Source organism: Bos taurus, chromosome 19 (assembly GCF_002263795.3).
Source record: "Bos taurus isolate L1 Dominette 01449 registration number 42190680 breed Hereford chromosome 19, ARS-UCD2.0, whole genome shotgun sequence".
Classification (NCBI taxonomy): Eukaryota; Metazoa; Chordata; class Mammalia; order Artiodactyla; family Bovidae; genus Bos; species Bos taurus.
Genome location: NC_037346.1, coordinates 20,525,909 through 20,536,357, shown reverse-complemented (window position 1 = coordinate 20,536,357; position 10,449 = coordinate 20,525,909). Strand labels below are relative to the sequence as shown.

Here is a 10,449-nt window from a genome sequence, read left to right as displayed (position 1 = left end):
GGCGCTGCGCTGCGCCGCGCTGCGCTCCTGCCCGGACCGGGCCGGGGCCGCTGGATGCCGCGTCTCCGCTCCTGCTCCCTGCCGGGCGGGCTCCAGTGGCCGGTGAGTGCGGGGCGGCGGGGGCGACCGCTCGGTGACCGGCCGGGCCCGGGGTGGGGGTGGAGGGGCGGCGGGGCGGGCTCGGGCCGGGAAGGCGGGCGGGCGGCGGGGCCCGCCGGCTCCTCCTCCTCCTCCTCCTCTCCTGTCCCCTGGAAGCGGCGGCCCGGACTCCCGGCTCTGGTCCCTGGCCGCGCCGCGAAGCTCGGCGCCGGGGACGCGGGGCCGATCCGGAGCGGGGCGGGAGGGCGAGCTCCCGCCCCTTTGCCTGCTCGAGCGGCGCTGGGAGGCCGGACAGGGTGGCCTTCAGTTTGGGAGGGTTCGGGGCTGGGGGGAGCCCAGGTGGCCCCGAGCTGCGGGGTGCAGGCTGCAGCCTGGGGGTGTAAGGAGAATTCTTGAGGCCAGTCCCAGGCACCCTCCTCGACAAACCGATGGACCGAGGTTCGGAGGAAGAGCCCTTTATCCCTCCCAGCGGCCTTCAACCCTTTCACTGCCAGGCCGACACCGGGCTCCTCTCAAAGGAGCAGCTGCCAGACAGCTGGCAAAACAATGGAGACCCTGCTTGCCTGGGCCCCCTCTCCTTGGGACAGAAGATGAGGTCGGGGGGGGTGGGGGCGGTGAACCGTAGGCTGCGGGGATTAGGGCGTGCAGGCTGCCCCCTGCAACTGGCAGCTCACCTCGCTTCTCCCTGCCAAGGGGTGGGGTACGTGTGGGAAGGTCGGCCCGCCTGCCCCAGGCCTCTGGGAGAGACTGACCCGACGCCCCGCCCTGCGAACCTGTCATGCCAGTTGCTTCACCAATGGGAAGGGGAGGTGGTAAGGTTCGAGATCGCGCCCCCCGCCCCCCGCCGCCCCAACCCCGCACCGCCCTGCTGGGGGTGCTGCTGGGTGCTGCTGGTACCCAGCCTGGTAAAGAGTGGGTGCTGTTCCTGGCTGAGATAAGGCCTGCAGGGACACACTGCATATTGGGGCTTTGTTGGGGGTGGGGTGGACTGGGGGCTGGGGGTGTCACCCTGTTGCAAGGCACATGTGTCCTGGTGATTAGTTGGAGAGGCTGCCAGTAGGGAGGGGGAGGATGGGGAAGGCTGCCAGCTGGGTTTTGAAGCGGTGCTCCTTTTGCCTGGTCACTTGGCCAATGGGGCATGTGTTTGGCAGTGTCCTCGTGGTTTGTGTTTGTGCACGGAGGCCTGGGAGGATGCTTCCTAGGAGGAGCTCTCCTGCCTAAGGTCTTCCTGCCTTCAGATGGTTCCCCCCAAATTATGGAATCGCATTTGCTCCGCTCTTCACTATGGCAATGATTTATATGGATTCATTTTGTCTTTTGGAGTGCCTGGTATGCTGGTGGCTGAGGAGGCCTAGTAAAACCCCCATATAAAGAGTTAAATGAGCTGAGTGTGTATGCACTGCAGTCAGGCTGGTCAGGACGAAAGGTCGTCCAGGTGATTAAGAGCAAGATCACCTTAGCAAGACATTGAATCTAGATAGTCAAGCTGCCTTTCCAGGTGCTTGCCAGGTCTGGAGCCCTTTTCTTGGGCAGGTTGGTATCCTGTTGTCATGGCAATGGGCTCTGCCTTGCCTCCTGTTCTCCACCCTCTTAGCTCAGAAGTTGCTTTCTATTTGGGGATATTGAAAGTTACTCTCCTGAAGTCTCTGGCTTCCGGACAGACCTCACTGGCTCTTTGTCAGTGGCCTGCCACCTCCCCAGCTTCCCCTTTGTCCTTTTGTGATGAAGACTTTCCAGGAAATATCCTCCTGGTTGCTGGACATGACTGGTTGGTTATATATAGCCTCGGGTGGAGGTGTGCTTGTCCATTTGGGGTTAGGAACATTGAAGCTGGGGCTCAATTCCAAGAAGATGGTGGGGAAAACTATTGTGTTGGGGGGTTTAGGGGAATGAGAAGGGTCACAGGTGAGAGTGCAGGGTGGGTGAGGGAGGAGGGGAATGTTGATGGTCACTTCCTGTGGGAGCTTTGAGCTTTGAACAATCAATGACCTGGCGCCTGGCAGCTCTGAATATCTGGTTTGTTTATAGTCTCTTGGCCTGGCTCAGGTGCCAGGGTATGTGACCGAGGGCTTCCTCTCATGCTCCAGGCTGTCCTCAGAAGCCTTCAAGTGTATATGCCCTTCCTGAATCCTGCCTGCTCCCTTAACCTCACTGCCTGGCAGTTGGGGCAGCCAGCCTGTTGCCTGGAGCCCCCTTCATTGGATGAGTTTGTGGCTGCTCATTGAGGGGTGCGTGTGTCTTCAGAAAGGTGAATCTGAAAACTCCAGTTTTCCCCCCAGAGGCAGACATCTGAAGGTGGACTGGGAGGGGCAGAACTGGGACTTGTGTGAAAGGGAGAATCCAACCTGCTTGGGTGGAGCAGAGAGTTGTTGGAACTCAGGAAGCCTTGATCCAGGCTTGCTGTGTCACAGGTCTCCAGGGCAGCAGGGCTGTGCTGACTCTTTCTCAACCAGAGGTCAGTCCCCTGCCAGACCTCCCTCACCTGGAGTGGACACCACAGACTGGAGCCAGAGCATCCGAGTGAGCAGGGTCCCGTGGGTGGCCCTGGGGCCCAGGCCTTGTCCTAGGCCTCTCCTGGATGTGGCGGGTAAAGCCGAGGGGCTCTGGCCCCATGTAGTTTAAACATTTGAGGGGACCGGAGGGCCCAGCCCACACTGTGCTATGATTAACAGGCTTCCCCCCGACTTGGGTTGGGGGCTTGATGGAGCTTTTAAGTTCTGCTTTGCATCAGGCCCTGGGGTTCTTTATGGCCTGCTCACTGCACCTCCCCGCCCACCCCCTTCACCATTTTTTGAGGCAGCCTAAATTAGAGGGTGAGTTGGTGCAGTGGTGGGAGCTGGATTGGGAAGGGTGGGGAGCAGACCTGAAAACCCCACCCCCCACCCCCACTTTCCTGTCTTTTCCCTTGAGGTAGGAATTGTGTGGCTTGTAAATTATACACATTCCCTTGACATTTCAAATAGTTTACAGTCAGGCAGCAGTTTAAATTGTGGACTGACGATTTTATAGGGCCCAGGGCCCTTTCTCTCAGTCAAGTACTTTAGAGTCACTCTCAAGGAATTGTTTTTGTTATTCTCTAGTATTCAGAGATGTCGGATAACTGGGCTGTTGGTCATGCAGCCAGTCAGCAGGAGAGCGGGATTCGAACCTGCCGTGTGTGGTTGAACGGAATACCTCTTCGGCAAAGGCCATGTCTGAAGTCTCAGGCCCCTGGAGATTTTGGAGTTGGACTAGCTGAGGTCTAGAGAGAGGACGGGACTGGTTCAAGGTCACCCCGGAGGTGGGGTGTGGGGATGTCAGCTGAGGTTAGTGCCCTGCGGGCTGCGGCAGGCCCCGCGTGGGGCCGAGGAGGCGCACCTGGAAGAGCCGCGGGGGACCTGGCGGGGCTGCTGGCGTAGCTCCTGCACTTGTTTCTCCCGGGACCTGCGGGATGGTTGCGTTCCAGGGGAGACCGTATCGCTGCGGAGGCGCCGCGGGGCCGCGGCTGCCCCGGACCGGGCCGCCTGGAGGTGCCAGGGCCGAGGTTCCCCGCGCGGTGGCGGGCTGGGCGGGGAGCCGGCGGGCCGGCGGGCCGGCTGATGTCATGTGAGAAGCGTGCAGACGGACTGAGCGAGCACACCTGGAGCCAGATAAGCTCCGTGTGACCCGGCCGTGAGTCACGGGGCGCAGCGGGGCTCAGCAGCACCGCCGGGAAGAGGCTCCGCGGCGGCGACAGGCGTCACCCTGCGCTGTCCTGGGGCCCGGCTAGGTGCCAGTGGAGCCCCCCACCCCGGGCCACTCCTGCGATTGCTCGGTGCGGGCGGGTGAGCCGGGTTAGCTACCCATCAAGGCCTCGGGGCCTTAGGAAACTGCCGCTCGGGGAGGTCAGAGGCCGAGCGAGAGAGGCCGGCTCTCTCGGGAAAGTATTTCCTTTGTATTTATTTATGAGTGCCGTGCTGGGTGGGTGAGAATGGGGGTACTGATCGTTTTAAGTATCCACCCGCAGCAGCCAAGTCTGGGCGCCCTGTCTTGGGATTTTAACGTTATAGTTTCCATTTCCTGGGGTTTCTGCTTTGCCAGCTGCAGGGTGACCCATTTAAATCTGTCCCCGACTTAAAGCCACAAGACAGCAATGAGATCTATTTTAACCAAGTCCCTCAAGTCACTTTTTTCAAAGCATGAGAAAGCAAGCTTTGAACTTGCCCTTGCAAACCCCTTTACAGTGGTAACGCTAAATGGATTGCTTACTACTTTGTCAAACCTTCCTTTTTTCTCTTTTGAACTTTAAAATCACAAAAGTAACATGCTAAAAAAAGGTTCCATCTGTAGCAAGTCTACAAGTGTTACCCCTCTTTGCCACTACTCCACAGAGAAAATCACGGATATATTTGTGTAATGGATCTTTCCAGGCTATTTTTTTAAAAGCTTGTCATGAATATTTTATATATTATGTATTTATAGTTTAATACATATATTTTATATAAATAGAATTTTATATAAATTTTCTTTCTGTGGGAAATAAAGGGCATGAAGAAGGAAATTTATACATAATCCACTATCTAAAGGCCCTAGGCGTAAGTGAACACATGCAGGTGTGCACACACGTACCCGTACCAGCTAAATATTCTCACCATCAATAATTAAAACAATATAGACAAAACACAGAAGTCTCCTTTGGTTTTCCCAAAATCTTTGTCTCTTTCCCAGAGTATACATTTTTCTATCCATGTGGAAATACTATACATAATACACATGTGTATATATGCACACATATACATAGCTTAAAAGTTCTTAGTAAAAATTATATACTATCTGGCAGCTTTCTTTTTTTCATTAAACAAGAGAGTATAGAATCTTTCCAGGTCAGTATACACAAATCTACATCATTCTTTTAAATAACTGTCTAGTTCTATAATTATAGCTATTACCCTAGTGGTGGATATTTAGAACGACAGAATTTTGCTATTACAAACAATTCTGCAAAGATTAACCCCATTTATTGTGTGAATATATCTATAATGTCCTATAAATGGAATTGCCCTGTCAAAGAATATATATCTTTAAATATTTTCATAGATACTACAAACCTGCCCTTCTTATATCAATTTATATTCTCAACATGTATGAGACACCCTGCTTCTCATCCTCTGATTGATGTTATTAATCTTGGTACTTTTTACTAAATTGCTAAGTGAACACAATATATCTCTGTTTTACTTCATACATCTGTGATTATTATTGAGGCTGAATACCTGTTCACGTTTGTTGGCCATTTATATTTCTGCAACTATGAATTGCTTGTCCTTATCTTGGCAGTAGTTTTATGGGGCCTCTGGACTTGAGCCAGTGTGATCCAGCTTGGCCCTGTTCTCACTGGATTGCTTTCACTTCTTTAGGCTTTACTTTCCATACACAAAGGTCCTGTCCAGCATTAAGATTGCTTGTCTAGGGATTTCCCTGGCATTTTGGCGGTTAAGACTCTGAGCTTCCAATGTAGGGGGCACAGGTTGGATCCCTGGTGGGAGAACTATGATCCTGTGTGTCTCACATCACAGTAAAAAAAAAAAAAAGATTCTATGTCTAGACTTACTTTGTCATACTGGTGCTGATAGTCATTTGTGCACTTCATCACCCTCTCTACCATTCCATTTAGATGGCAAGACTGTGCCCTGCTACTATTGGGTACCACTTTTGAGGGCTTAGTCTGGGCTAGGCATTTTATGAAAGGTATATATATATATTTCATTTAATTCCCATGGCTTAAATGGCAGGTACTATTATCTCCATTAAAAAAAAATGACTTAAGTCATTACCTTAAGTGACTTGCCCCAGATTGCCTCAATATTAACTCAAATTTGTTCTCAGCTTTATTTCCTGATACCCGAAGCCTAAATTCTTTCATGAATTTTATTTATCTTTATACTCCCTGTATTTGGTAAGGTGCTTGATAAATATATATATTTTCCCAACATTTTATCACAAAGCTCTGCAAACATTTTTAAAAGTTAGAGTTTTACAGTACCTTCTAGATTCTACAGTGAACACTTTGTGTGTGTGTGTGCTTAGTCATGTGTGACTCTTTGCAACCCCATGGACTGTAGCCCACCAGGCTCCTCTGTTCATGGGATTCTCCAGGCAAGAATACTGGAATGGGTTGCCATGCCTCCTCCAGGGGATCTTCCTGACCCAGGGAGTGAACCCGAGTTTCCTTTGTCTCCTGCATTGACAGGTGGATTCTTCACCACCAAGCCACCTGGGAAGCCACAGTGAACACTTTACTCTCCTGTTTACCACATCTTTATCCCTTGATACAACCCTAAGCCATCTTAACTTTATTTACTTTTTTTTTTTTTTTTTGCCACACTGCGTGGCTTGTGGGATCTTAGTTCTCTGACCAGAAATTGAACCTGGGTCATTGCAGTAAAAGTGCTGAGTCCTAGCTACTGGATCACCAGGGAATTCCTCCATCTTACATTTTTGATGCATCTCAAAGTACACAACAGACACTAAATATACCTTCCCCCAAAACGTTAGCATACATATCATAGAGTTCAGTATTTGTTTATAATTCTTTTTGTCTTTTGAGTATTTCATCCAATGAAATGCACCAATCTTTCTTGATAACTGTTACATCTGTTAGTTCAATTCAGTCACTCAGTCATGTCCAACTCTTTGCAACCCCATGAACCGCAGCACGCCAGGCCTCCCTGTCCATCACCAGCTCCCGGAGTTCACCCAAACCCATGTCCATTGAGTCGGTGATGCCATCCAACCATCTCATCCTCTGTCGTCCCCTTCTCCTCCTGCCCTCAATCTTTCCCAGCATCAGGGTCTTTTCAAATGAGTCAGCTCTTCGCATTAGGTGGCCAAAGTATTGAGTTTCAGCTTCAACATCAGTCCTACCAATGAACACCAAGGACTGATCTCCTTTAGGATGGACTGGTTGGATCTCCGTGCAGCCCCAGGGACTCTCAAGAGTCTTCTCCAACACCACAGTTCAAAAGCATCAATTCTTCGGTGCTCAGCTTTCTTCACAGTCCAACTCTCACATCCACACATGACTACTGGAAAAACCATAGCCTTGACTAGACGGACCTTTGTTGACAAAGTAATGTCTCTGCTTTTCAATATGATGTCTAGGTTGGTCATAACTTTCCTAAGCCTAGTCCTTATCAAGATATGTAACATGAACATCACCCCCAAAAGTCCCCTTATGCCCTTTCTCAGGCAATTCCCACTCCCAACCCACCCTTGCTTCCCAGAGGTAACCACTGTTCTGACTTTTTTTCCCCATAGGTTACTTTGACTATACCAGAAGTTCATATAAATAGTACCAAATAGTAGTTCAAGGCTTCTTTTATAGTCACTTAAGAGATGGAGAATCCCAGGGACAGGGAAGCCTGGTGGGCTGCCGTTCTATGGGGTTGCACAGGGTCAGACACAACTGTACTGGCTTAGCAGCAGCAGCAGCAAGAGATGTTTTTGAGATTCATCCTTGTTGTGTGTATCAGCAGTTGTTTCCTTTTTATTGCTGAGTAGTGTTCTTGCCTGGAGAATCCCAGGGACGGGGGAGCCTGGTGGGCTGCCGTCTGTGGGGTTGCACAGAGTCGGACACGACTGAAGCGACTTAGCAGCAGCAGCAGTATTCCATCATGTGACCATGTACATTGAATTGATGCATATTTGTTTTTTAAGTTTTATTTATGTATTTATTTTTGACTGTGTTGGTCTTTGTTGGTGCACTTGGGCTTTCCCCAGTTGTGGCGAGCAGGGACTACTCTCTAGTTGCGATGCCCAGGCTTCTTATTGAGTTCTCTTGTTGTGGAGCACGGACTTTAGGGTGCAGGGCTTCAGTAGTTGTGGCACTTGGGCTCAGTAGTTGTGGCTCTTGGGCTCTGGAGCACAGGCTTAGTTGTTCCATGGCATGTGGGATCTTCCCAGATCAAAGATCAAACTGGTGTCTCCTCTACTGCCAGGTGGATTCTTTACCACCGGACCACCAGGGAAGCCCGATACGTGCATATTTGAATTGAATGGTCCTTGTCTTCAAAATGCTTTATGTCTTAATGTGATAAAGCAGCTGAGTTGATTGAGTCAATGGTATTCTGCTTAGATTTGGGGGATAGTAGGGTCGACATGGGGAACTTTCCAGATGGTGTGGTGGTAAAGAACCTTCCTGCCAATGCAGGAGATGTGGGTTTGATCCCTAGGCTGGGAACACGCCCTGAGGAGGAAATGGCAACTCATTCCAGTATTCTTGCCTGAGAAATCTCATGGACAGAGGAGCCTGGCAGGCTGCAGTCCATGGGGTCACAAAGAGGCAGACATGGCTGAGTGACTGAGCGTGTGCACGCACGCACACACACACACACACGGTCAAGATGATTCAGGTACATATCCTAATTTGCATACATACCTTTCCTCCACTTAAAATTAGGAAAGACCTCCTGGAGTAGGGTGATGGGTGAAAGGCAGAGAAGTGGATCAAAAAAAGTTATCATCACTGGAGGGAGTGAGAGATGAAGGGGAGGTAGGTAGAAACTGCAGCCTGAAAGGAGTCCGGAGGTAATGATATCATTGCTACCAGAGACTTTGAACTTGAGGACAGGAGATGTGGCAAAGTCCAAGGTCTACAGGAAGTTGACAGAACCCAGGTCTCTGGCAAACTAGGCTCTGAGACATAAGAAACAGCTGCAGCTGTATTGCAGGTCTGACCCTGGAGGGGGACGCTGCCAGTAGCTCTAAACGTGGGGCACAGGAGAGAATCCAGGCCACAGCCAGGCCTGGCAATTGGTGGGACAACAGTGAGGAGGGGGGATCTTGTGAGCTGTGCAGATAACAGTGGCAGGACAGGGGGTGATGAGGAAAGGGCTGAAATGGATCTAGTTTCCAGAGGCCCCAAGGATTGGGATGAGAGAGGGGTGACTTTGGCAGAAAGTTAATAAATAACCTGTGTCCACAGGAGACTTAGATATTTGGAATTTTAGAGCTAGAAGAGACCTAGATCATGTCGTCCAACCTTGAGCAAAGTGACAGGTTCAAGGTCCCCCAGTGATTTGTTGGCAGATCCAGGCCTAGATACCAGATCTTCTAACATTTCCTGCCAGCACCGTCCCCGTGCTGCTGCTGTGACCGTCTGCGGCTTCTGCCGGCTGCAATGACAGTGAGGGACAAGCTTTTGCCGAGACAGCCCAAAGATTCTAGAATTCTGGGGCTGTTTTCCATTGATACCGATCAGATACCTAGCCCCCAGCAAAGAGCCAGGATTGGGTAAGGACTGCAGAGTGAGAACTGGAGACTCTAAAAGGTGTGTTGGTGGGACAGCATTGGAGGCAGTTGGGTTCTCTGTGGTTGAACTGGGGCTAAGATACTGGTTTGTTCCCTCCAAGTCCCCAGGGTGGGTTTCTTTCCCCATTTCCCCCCCAGGTCCCTCTGGAACCATCTTCTAAGCTAGCCTTTTAAGAGCATGCAGGTAGTGATGGATGAGAGGTAAGATGAGCAGTGATCAGCCAGAGATCCTTCATCCTAATATATGGTAGGTCTGTCCACACCCCCATCAGCATTCAGGAGGAGAGAGAAAGACTCCCTATGTTGAAATAGAGGCCTGAAGAGACAATACCTGATCCAGGCACTCTGCCACCCTGTATCAGTCCAGGTGCAGCTGCTGGCCAGGGCTGTTCCTGGATTTGTACTTCTTGGGCCCTTAGATTGATTTCCTAGCTTCCCACCCCCAGGTACTATGCATGGAGCAGTAAGAACGAAACAATTCAAAGGGAACTTTGTTTTATCAGGTAGAAACTGAGGTCAGAGGGGGAGAAGGGTACCTGCTAGGTCCACAGAGAGCTGATGGCCAGATTTCCCACCTCTTTGCATATGCTCTACAACAGAAGAATTCTCTAGGCTTGTGCTGCCCAATCTGATAGCCACAAATCAGATTGTCAAATACAGTAAGTCCCTTACTTAAGAACCTTCACGTTGCAAACTTTCAAAGATACAAATGTGCATGCCAGCCCCTATATGCCAGCTGTTGGTTGCATTGTACTACTATACTTTTCCAGGCGTAGTACTGTAAGAGTAAACATGTTTTCTTTATTTTTTGTGTTTTTTTATCTACATATCATTTAAGTGGAAAGTATTATAAACCTATTACAGTACAGTACTATACAGCCGATTGTGTTGGTTGGGTACCTAGGCTTTGTTGGACCTGTGAACAAACTGGACTTACAAACATGCTCTTGAAACAGAATTTGTTCATATGTAGGGGACTTACTGTACTTGAAATGTGGTTTGTCTGAATCGAGACATGCTCTAAATGCTAAACACACACTGGATTTTGAAGACTTAATATGGAAAAGAGAATGTAAAATATCT

General features: G+C 50.2%; 1 protein-coding gene across 10 annotated transcripts in view; it reads left to right on the top strand.

The window, feature by feature from the left end:
* Positions 1-16: 16 nt before the first annotated feature.
* The window catches only part of MYO18A (myosin XVIIIA), a 101,198-nt gene continuing 90,765 nt past the window's right edge, over positions 17-10,449 (top strand). For all 10 annotated transcript variants that reach the window (XM_059878456.1, XM_024980686.2, XM_059878453.1 and 7 more), the window contains exon 1: positions 17-102. The gene's annotated coding sequence lies outside the window, so the exon portion shown is untranslated. The remainder of the gene's footprint in view (positions 103-10,449) is intronic.